Below are 19,638 nucleotides of genomic sequence, written 5' to 3'. Positions count from 1 at the left end.
AATACAAAACAGAAGGATAGATGGTAAAAAGAAATGAGGAGAGGAAAAAAGTCACACTGAATTGCCCTGACAGAAAAAAAAGGTGCAAGAAGGAAATGACTTACCTTGCAGATTCCCTAAAAAGGATCAGGAGCAGAAGTTACCTTGTAGCATGAAAGTAGTAAAGAGGGATGCTGAGACTGAAAGTAGAAGACTTATCTGAAAGTCTTTCACTTGGGCTCCCAGATGTCTACCTTTTCCCATCAGTGGACTCTCTCTCTCTCTCTCTCTCTCTCTCTCTCTCTCACACACACACACACACACACACACACACACACACACACAGAGCCTATTGGAAATTGGAGGAGGAATATTTGCAGAGAAATTAAGCTAGAGAGGCTGTAAACTTTCAATCTTCAGACAGGAAATAAAATAACATGAAACTTCAGATAGAAAACAGAGTTTAGATGATCCTTCTTTGGAGAAATTGAAAGACTCCAATTATAACTCATAAATATCCATCTTTAGGAATTTTCAATGAAGAATAGAGTCAACCTTGGTAACCTAAGAATTAAGACCACCAAGCAATAAAACACATCCATGATTATAGATACATGAATGATTATTTAGGGTTACCAGACATTTTAGGAAGCCCTCAGTGTAGAAGAGTGAGCCCTACAACTAAATAACAACTATTAAAATGGCATGATAAAGAAACAAATAAGAAAACCTCAAAATTTACCAATTTCCTTACTTTTCTTTTCTTTTTAAGATTTTATTTATTTATTCATGAGAGACACAGAGAGAGAAAGAAGCAGAGACATAGGCAGAGGGAGAAGAAGGCTCCATGCAGGAAGCCCAGTGTGGGACTCGATCCCGGGACTCTGGGATCACACCCTGAGCCAAAGGCAGACATTCAACTGCTGAGTCACTCAAGTGTCCCCCAATTTCTTAATTATAATTATAAAAGTTTTTTCATCCAAGAAAAGGAAATTAAAACAAATAAAAGGACACAATATAAGAATTAGAAATAATTTGTAAATTATGAGACTAAAGTTAAGGGAATTATCCAGAAAGGAAACAAAAATAAGCTGATGAGTGGCAATATATAAGAAAGTTAAAGAATTAATGTATAAAGTTCAACATCCTAGTGAATTTCTAAAATATAGACAAGATAAAAAAAAAGTGGAGGAGAAAATAAAATAAGACATATAATCACAAAAGTGGCCCAACTGTAAAAGACATAGGTCTTAGGATTCGAAGGATTCCACGTCCAACACAATGAATGTGAAGACCCAAATCTTGAGAATATCTTATACAAATAAGAGAGTAAAATGAAAACTTGTCCATATTCTTAAATTATTTAAAATCTACTCCCTGTGATCAGATATTTAAGGAAATGCTCTAAAACCCAGAGAATAGAACAATAAGGAGAGAGACAAAGGGAAGCCCCTGAATAACAGCAGTTCCATAAGCCTAGAGAACAAAAGCATCTTGAGTAGTTTATGTAGGACTTGCAAGAAATCAAAGGAATGGACTGATTATTTGGCAGCCCTGATTAGGAGGACATTTGAAATAGAGCTATTCTACCACCCAGCAATTGTACTACTGGGTATTTACCCCAAAGATACTGAGGTAGTGAAATGATAGGATACCTGCACCCCAATGTACATGGCAGCAATGCCCACAATAGCCAAACTACGGAAGGAGCCGGGATATTCTTCGACAGATGAATGTATAAAGATGTGGTGTATATATCTTTGGGATATCACACAGCCATCAGAAAGGATGAATGCCTACCATTTACTTCAATGTGGATGGAACTGGAGAGTATTATGCTGAGTGAAATAAGTAAGTTGGAAAAAGATGATTATCATGTAGTTTCACTCATGTGTGGAATATAAGAAATAGTGAAAGGGACCATAAGGGAAGGGGGAGGAACTGAGTGGGGAAAAATTAGAGAGGAAGACAAACCATAAGAGACTCCTGACTCTGGGAAACAAACAAAAGGTTATAGAAGGGGAGGTAGGTAAGGGGTGGGGTGACTGGGTGACAGGAATTAAGGAGGCAAATGATGAGATGAGCACTGGGTGTTATATGTTGGCAAAATGAATTTAAATAAAATTTTAAAATGAGAGGAAAAAAGGAGGACATTTGTAGCAAAAGGGTTTTACAGACCTCTTTAAAAGAAAGAAGATTCATTCATCCATGCTAAGACATCAAAGGAAATGAAGCTATGAAGAAAGCTATTACCTCTTAAAGAAAATGAAATGTTGTTTTTAAAAGAAAAAAATATGGTCAGATTATTTGGATCTGCAGTAGACAGTATTTGGGTGGTCACAGTCATTAAAACACTGAGTATAAATTTAAAGAAAAACCAAGGTAGGATTATTCCAGGGGACCTGGAAAGAGCAATAGTGATGTAAAAGAGCGATATTGTCACCTGTCATAACTGGCAGCCATTGGAGAATTCTGTTTTATGAATCAAGATATTGTCATAACATGCATATTATTTAAGGCTTGAGAGGTAAATGCCTGTGGAAATAGTTGGAAGACTGAAAGTGGATACCATAAGAGTCTAGACTAGGGAGATGTGTATTCCTTGTTGTTTTTCTCAGACTTCTCCTTTTTGGCTTCTTAAAAACGTGTGTGTGTTATTTTGATAAGGATATAAATAAATTTTAAAAATAAAAAGAAAGGATTTTTGAGAGCTTTAGCATACTATTTGGTGTTTTCAAGATTATCAAGGACAGAAGAACATGGTAGCCAGAGAGAAAAGGAAGATTAAAAGCAAAGATTGGAAATAACAAGTCCTATCCATGGAATTGCCATATGGCTGACAGTTAAGAGGCAGAGATGCAATGTGGCATAATGGTTAAGGCTCTAGGCTCAGGACTCTATCTTCCGTTTTTGAATTATGGCTACACAATTTGCTGTGTGTCCTTGATCAAGTTAGTTAATCTCTCTAAGTTTCTGTATTGATATCCATATCAGAAAATTGAGGAAACTTCTGAGTGGCTCAGCTGTTTAGGCATTTGGCTTTTGATTTCAGGTCAGATCATGATCTCAGGGCTGTGGGATAGAGCCCCACATCAGCTCTATGCTGGGTGTAGCACCTGCTTAAGATTCTCTCTCTCCCTCTCTCTCTCTGCCCCTTCCTCTCTTCCTCTCTCTCTATTATAGAAAAAGAAAGAAAAAAGAAAGAAAGAAAGAAAGAAAGAAAGAAAGAAAGAAAGAACAAAGAAAGAAAGAAAGACCTTAATTAGTACTGTAGGAGACTCATCCACATGTTTTCAGATGCTTCTAAGCTCACCCACAGATGGCACTGGAGAAACCCAAGCTTCCCTTCTTCGAGTTCCTGTGTTGCTCTCTGCTTCTTTTCCAGAAGCCTTCTCGTCAACACAGAAGGCAAATGGGAAGTGCTAACCAGAAGTGTCAGGGATTTAATGTCCTCAGATGAAGTAAAGGAGTAGGTCAGTAATATGCTATCTTTCCATCCCTTCCTGAAACAATCCTGAAGCGCATACTATGTGGTTCCTCAGAGAGTCTGCAGAGGAACAATGTGACATGTTACTAGGTTTTTTTCTGTCTTTGTCTCCCGTTTCCCATATCACCTGTTTCTTGTTATCACTTCTCCAATAAAGAAGTCCTATTTCAGGGTCTGCGGTTGAGGAAAGCCAGTCCAGTTCAAACAAATGCATAACCCATGTTTTCAGGAGGATTAAGTGGTATAATCCCTACAAAGCACAGTTAATTATTTACACTGCTCCAGGCACATAGTAATGTTTGCTAAATATTAATTGTTAATCCATTATTATCACTGCTAAATGCTAGAATGTGAGGAAAGTCTTTTGTACCTCAGTTATCAGCTTAGACATTATCCTAAGGGTAAAAATGAGGCTTTGGCAGAATAGAAGTTAAACCTATAAGACTTAATAACTAGCTGAATATGTGGGGGTGGCGGTGGGTGGGAGGGAAAGGTTGGGGCTTTGAATAACTCCGAAGTATTTGACTTGTATGATTAATGGAATGGCCATGTCCATAAACCAGAAGAGGAATGAAGAAATTGTAGTTTCATTTGAAATAAAATTCCTTCCTGAAAATAAGTAAACATTTTAAGGAATGTAGTAAGCAGGATATTCTTGAGATATTTAATTATTTATTTGATAGAGGTTTCAGGGAAGAAACATCAGATTTGGTAAAAAAAAAAAAAAATGGGTGTCAGGGTCAACACAGATGCCCAAACCAAGAGATCAGGGACTTTGAAGTCTTGCTTTCATAAATGCAGAAAATGGGACCTTCTAAATAAGTGAATTTTATCATTATTTTTTCCAACTGTCTTTCTCATTTCTTATTCTGTCCCCTCCTTGAGGTTATGGTTGGTGGACAGGTGGTCAATATAGGCAGCATAATTGCTAAAAAGATGAATATGTATTTATTTCCCAAACCAATCCAATTCATGTTGTTTTCCTTAATTCAAGTACTGGATACTTTGTCTTTCGTATAGTCAGGTCTCTCTAATTCATAATTTAATGGAAATGATTTTGGCAACTCCAAGAGACATCTGAGAGTTACATTTAGCATTTGTGTTATTAACATTTTCTGCCAGACCAACGACCTTCGTGTTAATAAGATGGCTGCTTTCCAATTCTTCTTTAGGAAATGTCATTTTTCTTTCCCTGTTTTCTTTTATTTACAAATGTAATCTCTGATCCATACATTTATAAGATGAGAATGGTGAGTGGCTAGTGTTTTAGAGGATTGTACATGTACATAAAGGGTAAAATTCATTGATCCATCTCACATCTTTCCACCCACTTAGGGAATGATTTTGAAAAGAAATCAGTGTGGCAAAAGTCAAGGAGGGAGCTATTGGAGAGTGTGTCACGGGCTTTTTCAGATTCCTTATTCCAAATAATTGTAATATACATTTTTAAGCTAAACTGTTAGCAAACTGATGATTTCTTTTCAAGCCTGGAGATACAGATCATAACATGACTGTCATTCTGTTTATCTGTTGATGGTCTGATTTTCACCCTTAGAACATTAATGTCTATAGGCACATTTGAGAAAGAGAATAAATTACATTAGAAAAACTGCATGTATGTGTGTATGTGTGTGTGTGCGTGCATATGTAAGAGAGACAGGAAACTGCAAAATTCAGAGAGAATGCTCCCTTGGCACAACTCAGCTCTTAGAATATAAAAACTCCATGGCCACAATCATACATATCTAGGTATTTATGTTATTTCTTCAAAGTTCTGAAAAATGAAGAAAAAAGTTCTGAAAATGGTTAAACTGAGGTGTCATTACCAGGTTCTAAGAAACTTTGAAAGACAATGTAAGTAGAACTGAGTCCATTGAAAAATGTTAGGTTGGTAGCAAAACTATAAAAGCCAACAACAAACCTAAGAGAGAATTGCAAATATGCATAAACATGCAAATTCAAGTATTAGGTAAGCATAATTTTCTCTTTATTTTCCTACCCTTTTCTTCATTTTTACATTTCCTTCACTCCGTCTTATGTCTCCCCACAATATTGTTTTTAGTCAAATTTATTGAGATATAACTCATATATACTGCATATATACATTTTAAATTTGAGTATGGAAAATGTATATGCCTGTGTAACTACCTACCCCCATCAGGATATGGAATATTTCTATCATGGACAAAAGGTCTTTATTGATTTCTTTGGAATTAATTCTATATCTCCTACCCATAACCACTGATCAGATTTTGATCCCCATAGATTAGTTTTGTTTTGTTTTGTTTTGTTTTTTTCCTGACTCTAGAGCTTTGTTTAAATGGAATCATACAGTATGGTACTCTTTTATGCTTGATGATTAGCCCAGTGGTTTTGTTTTTGTTTTTGTTTGTTTGTTTGTTTGTTTGTTTGTTTTTACATTTAGAAATTTTACACTCTACCAACTTTATTTCCATTTGGTTTGTCTTCATGGAAAAGCAGCTTAGGACCACTAAGTGGCTGCTCCCACCCATTCAGTGGCCTGAGCAGCAGAGGCTGCAGATCAGTCTTCAGTGGCAGGCTGAGTGCTCCAGTCTTTGGTAGGGAACTGCTTAGTAGTCCATAGGGCACCTGCACCCTTTCATATCAGTCTGTGGCTTTAGGTTGAGTAGCAATGAACTTGGAAACTGGAGGGGTCCATTCACCCTGAAATTCCTCCTTGGTCACAGTCTTTCAGTAGCAACCTGCTCTCCCTTTTCAGTATTTCCAGGTTCTGTGTGGAAGCTGAGATCAGGCATGACTTCCCATGGGTGTTTACAGGAAATGGTGCAATGCATGTGCAGAACTTCCTGAGCCAGCATCCACCACATCAGACCCACTGAGTGATTTCCCTTGTTGCGAGGGACAGCAATGTCCACATAGCACAGGGCAGAGTCTGTGTTACACAGGGAAATGGTAAGCAGGTTGACATAAGACACTTCTGTGAGAGGCTAGTGGTCCACCCTAGGATCAGTAACCATCAGAAATCTAGGCTTCCTGAAGGCTGGCTGGATACAGTTAGTGAAGGTTCCAGCAATAGGGGTTGCTTTAGTAGCAGTAGCACACTTCAGCGCTGCTCACTGGCCACTATTCCTGGATGATATGACACTGACAGTAGCCAGATTTTCATTGGCAATGAAGGCATGAGCTGCCCGCAGAAGCTTCTCTCAGATTGTCTTGTGATTTTGATGTAGATACCATCACTTTTCCTTTTGTAGATATACTATGCCATTTGGAAGTCAAGGTTGGTGCCATCTAAGTGGACTCTTGCTACAAGGAATTTGAGGACATCCTCTTCCTTCACTTGTAGGACATTAAGGGCTCCCAACACTGTGAAAGTTTCCCTTTGAGTAACAATTGGAACCCAGAACATGCCATATGGACCCCTCTCTGGGTAGCATGGAAAAAACTCAGCATAATATTTTTGAGATTCATCCATGTAATTAAATGTATCACTACCTTTGTTCCTTTTTATTGCTTAGTAGTAGTCTGTGATATGAATATATCATATTTGTTTATCCTTTCACCTGCTGAAGACATCTGGGTTGCTTTCAGTTTAGAGCAATTATGAATAAATTTGCTATTAATATTTCTGAGCAATTATTTGGGTAGATACATGTTTTCATTTGCTTGGATCATACTTAAGATTATAATCGAAGGATTGTACACACATTGGACTTAAACATTTTCCAAAGTAGTTGTGCCATTTTACATTTCTACAATTCTACCAGCAATATATGAGAATTCCCACTGCTGTAAAAAAAAACAGCATTAGAATTTTAATAAGTATTGCTTTGAATCTGTAGATCACACTAGGTTGTTAACAATATAAATTTTCCTATCCATGAACATGGGATTTTCTTTTTCATTTATTCAAGCTTTCTTTAATTTCTTTTTTTAAAGATTTTATTTACTTATTCATGAGAGACACAGAGAGAGGCAGAGACACAGGCAGAAGGAGAAGCAGGTTCCCTGCGGGGAACCCAATGTGGAACTATCCCAGGACTCCGGGATCATTCCTTGAGCCAAAGGAAGGCAGATATTTGACTGCCAAGCCATGAGGGCGTTCTGATGATTGTAGCTTTATTGTCATTCTTGAAGTTGGTGTGGAAAAGGGGATATGACTGTTCTTTCATCACATAACATGAATGATTCTTTCCTTTTCTCTTTTATGTTACAGAACTCATCAGTGTAGACTTTAGAACTCTACTCAGAGTAGAAAACTGATTCCAATGGTGTGTAAAGATTCTGCGAAGACAGAGTCATCTTTTTTTAAAAAGATTTTATTTATTTATTCATGAGAGACAGAGAGAGAGAGCCCAACGTGGGACTCGATCTCAGGTCTCCAGGATCATGCCCTGGGCTGAAGGCAGTGCTAAACCACTGAGCCACCTGGGCTGCCCTCTTTAATTTCTTTCAGTAATTTTTTGTAGTTCTTTGTGTACAAGATTTGTGCCTCTTTGGTTACATTTACCTATAAGTATCTTCTTTTGAATGCTGTGGTAAATGGAATAGTTTTATTAACTTGCTTTTTAGATTGCTCATCGCTGGTGCATAGGACACAACTGATTTTTGTGTATTGATCTTGTACCCTGAAACTTTGCTGAATTCATTAGAAGCTTTTTTGAGGATTCTCTGGGATTTTTTTCCTTTTTATTTAATTTGTTTCAAGTTTTTATTTAAATTTCAATTAGTTAAACTATAGTGTAATATTGGTTTCAAGAACAGAATTTAGTGATTCATCACTTACATACAACACTCAGTGCTTATCACAAGTGCTCTTCTTTTATTTATTTATTTATTTATTTATTTATTTATTTATTTTTTATTTATGATAGTCAGAGAGAGAGAGAGGCAGAGACATAGGCAGAGGGAGAAGCAGGCTCCATGCACCGGGAGCCCGATGTGGGATTCGATCCGGGGTCTCCAGGATCACGCCCTGGGCCAAAGGCAGGCGCTAAACCACTGTGCCACCCAGGGATCCCCAACAAGTGCTCTTCTTAATACCAATTTAGCCCATTCCTTCCCCCATCTTCCTTCTCTGTAGTTAAGACCCTTTTATGGTTTTCCTCTCTCTCCTTTTCCCTCTTTCCCTTTGTTCATTTGTTTTGTTTCTTAATATAAGATTGTGCCACTTGCAAAAGGGGATGCTTTTATTTTTCTTCTTCTTGATTTGTATCTTTCATTTTCTTAACTAAATTTTACAGTACAATATCGAATAGCAATTGTGAAGAAGAGCATGCATGTCTCGTTTCTGATCCTATTAGAAAGCTTTCAGTCTTTCACTGTTGAGTATAATATTATCTGTAGGTTTTTCTTAAATACTTTATAATCATTTTGAGTAAGTTCTTTTCTATTCCTAGTTTTCTGAATGTTTTTATCATGGTAGAGTGGTAGATTTTGTCAAATCATTTTTATACATCAATTAACATAATCATGTTTTTTATTCTCTTTAGTCTCTTAAAGAGGTATATTTCATTATTGATTTTCTTATGTTGAACCATCCTTGCATTCCTGGAGTAAATCTCAGTTGGTCATGTTGTGTAATCTTTTTAACGTGCTTTTGGATCAATGGTGATTTTTTCCTAGATAGGCACTTGGCAATGTCAAGATATTGATTATTATAACTGGATGAGTGTGCTACTGGCATCTGATGTGTGGAGGCCAGGGTGTTCCAACAGTCTACAATGATCAGGACAGCTCTTTTTCCTCCACACAAGGAATTAGTCATACCAAGGTATCATTATTGCCCAGGGTGAGAAACTTTTAATTATGCCAACCCTGCTAACATTCCTCTAGTGCGGACAACCATTCTCTCGCTAACCTATTACCTGATCCCACTCTCTTCAGCCTCCTTAAAACACCTCACCTTCCTCCTATCTTCTTTCATGCTCTAGCCATAGCAAACCTCACTTAGTTGTTCTTTTTTTTTTTTTTAATCAACCAAGTTATCTTTTGCTTTCATTTTCTATACATATATTTCCGTCTGATCAGAACATCACTTTCCCTCTCATTCCCCAACACCATCACTAGGTTTCACTTCTACCCATTCTTCGGTTCTCCAGTATTTCCTCCAGGATGGTTTTCCGATTTCCTTTAGACCAGAAAAGGTACTTTTGCAGCGTTTTTCCCAAATGTGAGCACCACTTGTGAGATTGCATTTCTCAGAGTTTGTTAAAATCACATTTTAACTTCTATAAAGTCCTAGAGAATCATATCCAATCCTGTTTGCTCTTTTTATTAATCCTAATTGCTTTATCATCATGACCTGCATCTTTGCCACTTATGTATTTGTATTTTGTTTCATTTTTTTTTTAAGTTGCAAGAATAGATGAAGGAGGCCAAATTCTTCTTCCTTTATCTGTAACATTCAGGAAGAGTGGGAGTTAAAAAATGTAAGTTAGTGTTTTATGTGTGTACATCTCTGATATATCTGAAACAAATACTCAATTAAAATATTTTAATTTTAGTTACTTAAATAATCTGACTCATAATTAGTTATTAATATATCTGATCTCTTAAAACTGTCAGGTAGTTAGTCCAGTATCTGCCTAAAGATTGGGATGCAGACCCAGAGTTATAGAGTACTAATTTTTAGAATTGGTTCTTGAATAAATTACCACATATACAAGCAAGATTTGAAAGTGGAATTTGGGGCAAAAGAAAGTAGCTCATGTCAGTGTTTTAAATCAATAGGCTTAGATTATGGCTTTCTAAGAATTTCTGGTTTCACAGGCAGTGTCCAATTTCCAGAGAGAGAAACAAAATGTAATCTGCACACAGTCAAATGCCAGGGGCAATGTGACTATTGTGCAAGTTCAAACCAGGTCAGAATAAAAATGACTACTAACCAGCCATCTAGCTTGTAAAATGATATAAGAACTCATTCTCACTTATTGCCCTTTACAAATATTAAAAAATAAGTCATGCTGTCAGCAAGATGCCTCAAGTTTCAGTGTTGCTTTAAGGACCAGAAATGTTTCAAGCAGGAGTTGGCTATGATGTGAACTTCAGTAAATCAAAGGCTACTTTTTCACTTAATCTAATCAAAGTACTGATAATATATCCTAATGGTTATTTGACAAGCCCCAATACCCTGAGATAGTATCATCTTAGGAGAAGATTTAAGACAAAAGCCAACACCATGTTATTATGGCATGCTAGATGTGTTCTGCCTTTTGGGGATTGTAGTTTTCAGTTTGTCTGGTTTTATGTTTCTTAGCATTTTTCAAAATTCTAATTTCTTCTTTTATCATTAGCTACATACTAAAACCTCTAGAACTATTGGCGTTTGCTAAGGTCTAACAATCTTCTAAATGCATATTATGTTCCTCAGACTATTTTTGCCTTGCTTGTATGTTTGCCCAAATATTTAAATTGAAAATTGTTTGGAGAAGTTTTAGATTTAATTCACTTATTTTGCTTGCAGACTTTCTGAGCCTCTATTTCCTCAGCAGCAATGTAAAAAATTGGAGAGAAAGTTCATCAGTACTTGATATTTTTTTTTTTTTAAGATTTTATTTATTTATTCATGATAGTCACACAGAGAGAGAGAGAGAGGCAGAGACACAGGCAGAGGGAGAAGCAGGCTCCATGCACCGGGAGCCCGATGTGGGATTCGATCCCGGGTCTCCAGGATCACGCCCTGGGCCAAAGGCAGGCGCCAAACCGCTGCGCCACCCAGGGATCCCAGTACTTGATATTTTAAAAAGCTTATACATGTATATGAGTATATACTGATTATAGGTGCTTATTAAAATAAATCTATTATTCTGGTTAAGGTAAATCTGGTCATCAGACTCATTCCTCTCTTTTGTCTTAGCATGCAGTAAGGCAAGAGTACATTTAGCTGGAAGGGTTTTTAGAGATTTGATCCTCTCTAATCAGCTTATCTAAAGTAGAAGCAATGACTCCCCATTTCATTATACCCCAGGTCACTATCTTATTATTCCATTTATTTCCTTTTTCATACTTACTCTAACCTTTATTTATTGTGATTCTGCCTACTTTCTTTTTGTCTTTGACAATACCATCTTTAGAATAAAAGTCCAGAAGTGCAGGGGCCATATTTGCCTTGTTCAATTTTTTAAAATCACCGACATGAAGAGCACGTAGTAGGTCATCAACCAATATTTGTTACATTAGATTTTTTTGATTGCGGATATAATATTATAGGGATTAAAAGAAATGCCCTGGGTAAAGCCAGAAGAAATGACAAAGACTTCCACAAAGTTTGCATAATCTTTATATTTAGAGCTTTTTCCTAAATTATATCTTCTTCATGCCTCCTCCTCCTCAAACACCAACTAAGAACTTTCAACATGACCAAAGGAAGGATAGAAAGAAACCCATTTGGATACAAATACTTTTGTTACGGGTTCTGAATCTTCTTGTTTCCTAATAATCTGATAGGTCATTAATACATCATTGGTGGCTTAACCATTCTAAATACTATTTTTATATGTATCATATATAGGTACATATAATAGTATAAGCTATATAAGTAATATAGTAATATATAACCAATATATAACTATTAATATATTATGATTTAATGTACATAATATATGAATTATATGAGTATACATTTCATTTGTTTTATATTACTATATACACTTTATATATACTTTTGTAAAAGTACTTATTTATATATTTGCACATATAATGGAAATGTTAGAAAATGCCTGCTTTCCTTTACTAAGATAAACAGAAATGTGGTTGCTTAAAAGACATATCATAGCACAGTTCAATAATAATTACACAACAGTCACAAAAAAGACAATTTATTTGTCATTTATAATTATTAATTAATTAGAACTTTATAGAAATGTTTCTTATTATATAACAATAATATTAAGTAATAGGTAAAAGGAGAAAAACTCTGTAAGATTGATACTTTGTGTATTATAAACCAAATCCATTTTTGGTTGCATAAATTCCTTGAATTCTAAACTTTTCAAGTCAAATTTATCTGTATTGCTGTATACTCTCAGAAATATATGTAAACACATAGACCTCTCTGACTATACTCTGTTCCCCTAGAATCATGAGGTTCAGTTAGGCCCAATTATTGGATTCAGCTGACACAACCAGAAGAAATTTTCAAGTCAATAAATTAGTTTCATGTCCTATATACAAAAAAATACAATGATTGAATTTTTTACTTTTTAATCTGTTAGTTTGACATCAAGTATTCTCAGCATTAAATGTGTTTTTATTGAATCCCTGCCCCCTGGGTAATGCAACCCAACATATAATGAGAGGATTTTTTCTATTTTCCCAGAATTTTTTAGGACTTTCCATTAAGCTAAAGCATTTGTTGAACTGATATTCATGAAACTTCAGTATTTGATATGGCCATTCAATTTTTGTGAGTGTATATATATATATATATACATAAAACATAAATTGCTCAAGAAAAATATCGAGAGAGATACCAAAGGGTATTTTTTTTAATTGAGAGAGTACCCACTATAGAGTTTTATAGCAGAGAATCACTGTCTACAAGACATATTCTAAATTAAGAAATTAAATATGTTTAAGTATGTACCAACCAGATTTATGTAATTGCCTTCCCTTTAGCTACTGTTAGATTTTACCTTGAAATGGTTTATTATTGGTTGAATTTTAGAAGCACAATCTGAGTCAATTACCTTAGCATTTTGAAATTGCTATCTCTCGTGTCAGAATAGTTTTCCATACCACAGCTTTCAACATTACTTATGCACCATAAATGTATTTTGACATTTTGTTACATAATGCTTACTTTGTCTTATTTATGCCCACATGATGATGGCTTGAAGTACAAGGCAAGATGTGTGTGGCCAAAATACAGAGAAGATTTCACCTCTACTTTGCGATCCCCCATTGACACCCATCTAGGGCCAGCTATCATATTCTTTGTCATCAGGTCAGCTTCTTTAACTCAATCTTGTTTGACTTTCTCCTTGCTCCACAATTTAATCAGATTAACAACAACAACAACAACAAAACAACTGCCATCCAAACAAGGAAAGTATATTCCTAAAGTCACAAAGAAAATTAGAGACAGGGCCTACAGCAAAAAAAACACTATATAGATAAAAAAAAATTGTCTTATAGAAGCCTCTAGGGATGGAATCACTGAGTTTAGAAGTGAGGAATGTAGCTGTGCTGGTTTGAGGGAAATAAAGTCACTAGCAGCTGACCTAACATTTTTCCTTTTGAATGTCAACAGACTCTTACAGATATACATACTGCTAAGCAGCAACATTGTGGTAGCTGTTTGTTTCTCAAGTTCTTGATCAAATGACAACATTAGAACTTCTGATTTTCCCTTTAGCAACCCAAATATATTCAAATTATAAATTGAAAGATATTGGACTTCTAATAACTCAAGCTTTCTGTGTACTATTAAGTTCCACAAAGCTATTTTGGATAGGTAGTTTTTTATTTCTTATCTCATCTTCATTTCAATAGTGGAACAACTAGGTGTATGCCTTCTTTTATTTGTATAGTTTTCTTTTTAGTATTTATGTAAATGGGTTTAAGTGAGAAATGAGTAAAATATAATCCAGGAAGGATATTAGAATACTAATATAGCTAATGCCATTCTTGGGAACCACTTAGGAAAAAATGGATTCATTTAAAAAAGAAAGTTATAGAATATTATCAATCTTAAAAGATCAGCAGAGTGCTCTTATAGAACTCTCACTCTGGAGAACATGTACAGAGCAGTATGAGTGCCACAGCCTTTAGCATATGCTTTTAAAATTATATGCATCCATTAGTGTCAAAGGGCTCAACTTTTCCTGTTTGCCTGGAATGGTCCTGTTTATAGAGTTCAAAATATTGCATCCCAAGAAATCCTCCATTCACAGATAGCTCAAGAAATTTGGTGCTGTTGGTCTGATCAAAAGTTTTGAGTGCAAAAGTAGCCAGGAATGCATTATCTTTGGGCATGTAGGCACAAGTTGGAAGAAAATGTGGGCTGATTTTTGGCTTCAACCTGTCATAATTTTGTGACCTAAAGCAAATCACCGAACTGTTCACTCTCACTTCCCAGTTTTTCCCCAAAATATGAATAATACTTTTCTCACATGTAATTGTGAAATATTAGTAAAAGTATGAATGTGAAATGTTTTCTAATATTCAAAATACTGTATAAATATGTTTTTCTTAACTCCAACAAGTTTGCAGCATCCTTTCTACATGATAACTGTTGGAAACATATATACTGTAACTTTAATGTCAAGTGTACATGACTTGGTTTTAGATAAGAGTTTCTGTACATTTATAAATATTGATTTCAAGTCCCAGGTCATGCTTTTAAGTATCTTCGCTTTTGGAAACTATTTACATTAGGCAATATTTATTTGTATAAAATGACTTTTGTCTTCTTTTTTAACTTTTCATCATTGACCTTATTAAATACTAAGTCCTTTTGAATATATATATGCAAATATGTCCAGGTAGACATAGATATATTTCCTTAATGTGGAGTTTAAAAATTGGTTTGAAAGGCCAAACCTTAATTTTTAGTGTGACTTACCTATTGAAAGTCCTGTCTTCTCTATATTCTCTTTACTTAATGAAAAAGCCAATTACAAAACAAGAAGATTGATAAGTAGCAATAATCTTGGTATTCTAGTCATAAAAATCCTTACTGAAGTCCAGTCTTCATAAAAGGCACTGACTGTATTTTAAGGCTAATTGTATGTCTAATAGCAGAGGTTTAATAATTGTAGCTGATGCTGTCTATTCACTGAATGAATCTCCCACACTGCTACCCACCACCAAGGTTCACCACTACAACCCTAATGACCAGCTATACTGTGGAAACCTATCTTTGTTTTATCACATAAGAAACACGCTTTGCTCCATGTAGGACAAACTAGAACTGCCTGAGAGTTAATGCTCCCAGAAGCAACCATCAATCCATAATGGATGGGGAAAGAATAAATAAATACCCATCTTCTGTGCCTTCAGTTGGGATAACTATACATTGTTCTGTACATTGTAGTGTTCCCCAGAAAGACTGGGATTCAATTGACCACAGTGATACCAGGCCCGATCACAAATCTTTATCTTCATTATCTTCATTCTTTGTCTGAGTAATCCATTTCTCTTCGCTTTTTTTTTTTTTTTTTTTGGATCACCTCCCCAAACAACTTCTTGTATTCAAGTCCTTACTTCATAATCTACTTTAAGGGAAACTCAAAACAAGAAAATAATGTTTGGTAAAGCAATTAATATACCAGTATGAAAAGATACACACATATCCTGGTAAACCTCTGTCTCTTTGTGTCATCTTTCTCTAAGTTGGTTTTGTAACTGTTACAAAAGGAACTCAGTCAGGATTTGGGGAGAGTAAGTCTTTTCTTAATTGAGGTGCAACTTATTATTTTTGCTTTGTCTCTAGAGATTCTTTGAATAAAAATAATAAAGTTGAAGTCATAGAATATAGAGAACAGCAAAGGAACTGAGAACTATTTTTCTTACCTGGGAGGTTGACTCATTAACATAAGAGGCAGACCCTGGAGATGTTCCAGACAACTAAGTTCTGCTAAAGCCTGCTCTGCTATGTGATAAAAGTTCTTGACACTTAGAAGTTGATGTCTTGGTGTTCTACTTGTAAGTGGTAGGTCTGGTAGGAGATTAAGGACTATGATATGTATCCTAGAAATTCAGCACAAGAGCTCAGAAGCTGGTACAGTGTGAATTATGAGCCACTAGACACATAAAGCTTGATGATCCTGTCTCATAGCCTGTGGTACACAAAGGGAGGTTCTTGTTAATGCTGGTGGGAGCTGTGTGCAAGCTTCACACGAACAGTCAGTCCTTCAGAGTCTAATCAAAGGCTGCTTAGGGGGTTGTTCTCCTTGAGTTAATGGAAGTATGAGTGTTCAATGAAGGGAAATTAGCCCCAGAAGACAGGGAAGCAAATTAAACCTTTATTTTGATTTGAATTGGGAGTGAATAAAGTGTTCACTGCTCACTAAACTCAAGTGAAGTTAACATGTGAGAATGAATGAAGACAAACTTCTCTGTGTGTCAGGGAAGACCTCAGGGCACTTTGCACCCAGGAGTCTCCTGGGGCAGAGCTGAGATGGAGGTGGCCATTCATCATACTCTGAAGATGATGGGGATTTTCAGTAAATGCTGTATCAATGTAGTTAAATCTTCCCAGAACCAATAAAAATGCCCTTGCCTTTTCTACCCTCTATTACAAGTAATTGCTATTCATCTACTTATGGATATCTTGGAAGTAGTCGCAGAGTACTTGGAGTGCCTGGGGGATGAAAAGTTTGAAGGAAAAATGTAGCTGTATATCATTGGCATTCATGAGCAAATTCACATTAGATGTTTGAAAGGGAGGTCCCCAGGAGGCAGTAAGAGAAATCAGGAACAATATTGTGCCAAAAATATTACTCTGACCAGGACATCAGGGAGTTTATGTCAGGTAGAGTGAAGGAAAGTGATTTGGAAAGAAAAGATGTATGTGCTTTTCTATATGCATTTAGTTTATTTATATGTGTACATCCTCTGAAAAAAATAGTATATTCTGGGAATTGACAACCAGATTGGGCCTGAAACTTGTGAAATATGCAGCTGTGCCTGTATTTATTTTACTCTAAAGCCTCTGAATAACATCTTGCAACATGATCAATACATTTTCAAACTCATATCCTTTTAAAATCTGTTTGCAATCAGTAAACCAAAAATGGCTTGTACCCGGGTACCAGTTTACATTTGGGAAGGCATGTTTAAGCCACTGGGGATACAGCTGCAGAATCTGAAGTTGTCTTTTTCTGAGTTATGTAACTTTTTGGGACCTAAAGATCAACTATCCCATTGATGTCATACCAGACACATAGTTTATAAAAACACATGAAGAGGTGGGTGGGTGATACCATGTTTGCCTGGAGTCACTTTAATGCAAAAATAATTCTTCCTTCTACTTATGTGCTCATTCTCAACTCTTCAGGTCCTTGAAAGAAGGTAGTCTAGATTAAGTCTACTCACTTCTGTTCACTTCCCTTATATAAAAAGTCATGCCTGGGTGGCTCAGTGGTTGAGCATCTGCCTTAAGCTCAGGGCATGATCCCGGGTCTGGGATTACGTCCCACATCAGACTCCCTCTGCCTATGTCTCTGCCTCTCTCTCTCTCTCTCTCTCTCTCTCTCTGTCTCTCATTAATAAATGCATAAAATCTTTAAAAAAAATAAAATAAAAGGTCTAGTGTATCACCTTCCAAGGAGATTGTACTAAATTCTATCAAGATAGCAAAGAGAATAGTAACTCTCAAAATTATTATTGCTTCCAGATGGCTTTTTCCATAACACCCTGAAATACATTTAAGTCACTCATAAGTACCAACAAAGCACCCATTCGCTCAGTGAGTTAATATAACTTAACCACTCCGGTGTACAAGGACACACACACATACACACACACACACACACGCACACACAACCTAGAAAAATAGATGATGCAAAGTATATCATGAAAAAGCAGACATACCTTAAATGTTTCATTCATTCATTCATTCATTAAAGATAAATCAATTAGACGCTGAAAGAAAAGCAAAAGCATTTCTAAATGAAGGTATAATAAAAAATCTTCATGGAATAAAGATCACTGAATCTTGGCAGAATGCTAAAATTAGAGAATTCCAGGAAGATGGACAAACATAATCAAAGATAGAAGCATTCTTGAAAATGACCTGATCTTTTAATTTTTTTGTTTTTGTAGTTAATAATGATGATAGTGATGAAAATAATAAAAGCAATTATTATTAATTGAGCCCTAATTTCATCTGAGATGCTCCTCTAAGCAGTTTATGTGAGTTAACATATCCTTACCTCAAACCTGGAAAGAAACTATTATTATTATTATCCTCATTTTTGAGGAGGAAAGGCAAAGAGGAGATAAGTAATCTGTACTAAGTCTCCCCTAGTGAGAGGCAGAGGCTGGACTGGAATGAGCAGCGGGGCTACAAAGCATGGGCTCTTACCTGCTACTGTCTTCTCTTGAGGAGCTCACAGAGCCCCTGAGTCAGTGACTATTTTTCTTCTCATTTCCCTGCAGACATGGATAGTCTGACAGAGCCCATGTCATCTTTGAGAGCAACACTCTGCTTTTATTCCCACTATAGCCCCTCCTTACTTAGACTTTTTCCCCCAAATTACCTTCACATTCAATCTGCCTCCTGTGATAGAAACCAATTAATACTATTTTCAGAGTAATTCCAGGCACATATATCCAGATAGCTGACAATAAGCCTGTGCTTCCTGTATATAATATGAAAAGGAGCCTTGTCTTGAAATCAAAAGATCTGGGGATGAGGTCCAGCTTAGGCACAAACCATCTATGTGCTTTTGGCCTAATGATACTTGAAGTATTGTTACATTATTTGGAAGTTTCCCCTCCTACTTGTTCTGTTGAATTGCCTACTGTCTCATCTCCATTGAGAATTCTGAGACCCAAAATGTTGTTGAATTTACTGGAATTCTGTCATTGATTACAGGCAGTGGTGGACTCTCTCTGAGCCTTTTGGATTCCTGGTTCAATTCCTCCCCCTCGCCCCCCCTCCACCGCCCCGCTGGGCCAGTCTACCCTTAGGAAAGCTCTGCAGAAGGCACTGAGTATGGTTATGTCCTCTCTTCACTCCCTCCCCACTATTAGTACTCACAAGACTCTTGCCTTGTACAAATTAGGCTTATAGTTCTGTCCAAGTCACCATAGGGTACATAATATAAAACAATGCTTTTAAAAGAGTATGCACACTTTATCCTATGTGGTTCTAGGAAAGTTAACCTCATTGAGCCTAAATTTCTCTTTCCTGGTAATTTAAGAAATCAAAAAGAGACATTTTATTTGACAAATCACCTTTCACACTGTAGATCATTTTACCAAAGTGGGTACCATTTACATGAATATGAGTTTTAAGTGTTAGAAGGCAGTTAAGTCCTGTTACTAAGAGGGCACAGAGCAGACATGAAGTGGCAACATCCTAATACCCTCCCCTTGGGAAAGTGTCCAATCAGGTCAAAAGGTGCATTTATTTTGCCTGCAAATGCTATCTCCAAAGGTGATAGAATGGGCCAAGGGCTGGGAATGAGGTCGGTTCCTCATGCCTCTTGCCACAGTTTCTCCTCTCAGGGCCTAGGTAT

At 36.2% G+C, this 19,638-nt stretch overlaps 1 protein-coding gene and 1 pseudogene across 4 annotated transcripts in view; one reads left to right on the top strand and one right to left on the bottom strand.

Moving 5' to 3' along the window:
* Positions 1–19,638, top strand: part of CNTN6 (contactin 6) — a 280,895-nt gene that overhangs the window by 24,453 nt on the left and 236,804 nt on the right. The gene's annotated exons all lie outside the window — the stretch shown is intronic.
* Positions 5,949–6,857, bottom strand: LOC112913309 (small ribosomal subunit protein uS2-like; annotated as a pseudogene).

This window comes from Vulpes vulpes, chromosome 9 (genome assembly GCF_048418805.1).
Source record: "Vulpes vulpes isolate BD-2025 chromosome 9, VulVul3, whole genome shotgun sequence".
Taxonomy (NCBI): Eukaryota; Metazoa; Chordata; class Mammalia; order Carnivora; family Canidae; genus Vulpes; species Vulpes vulpes.
Note: the sequence above shows the minus strand (reverse complement) of the source record. Positions and strands in the feature narration are given on the sequence as shown.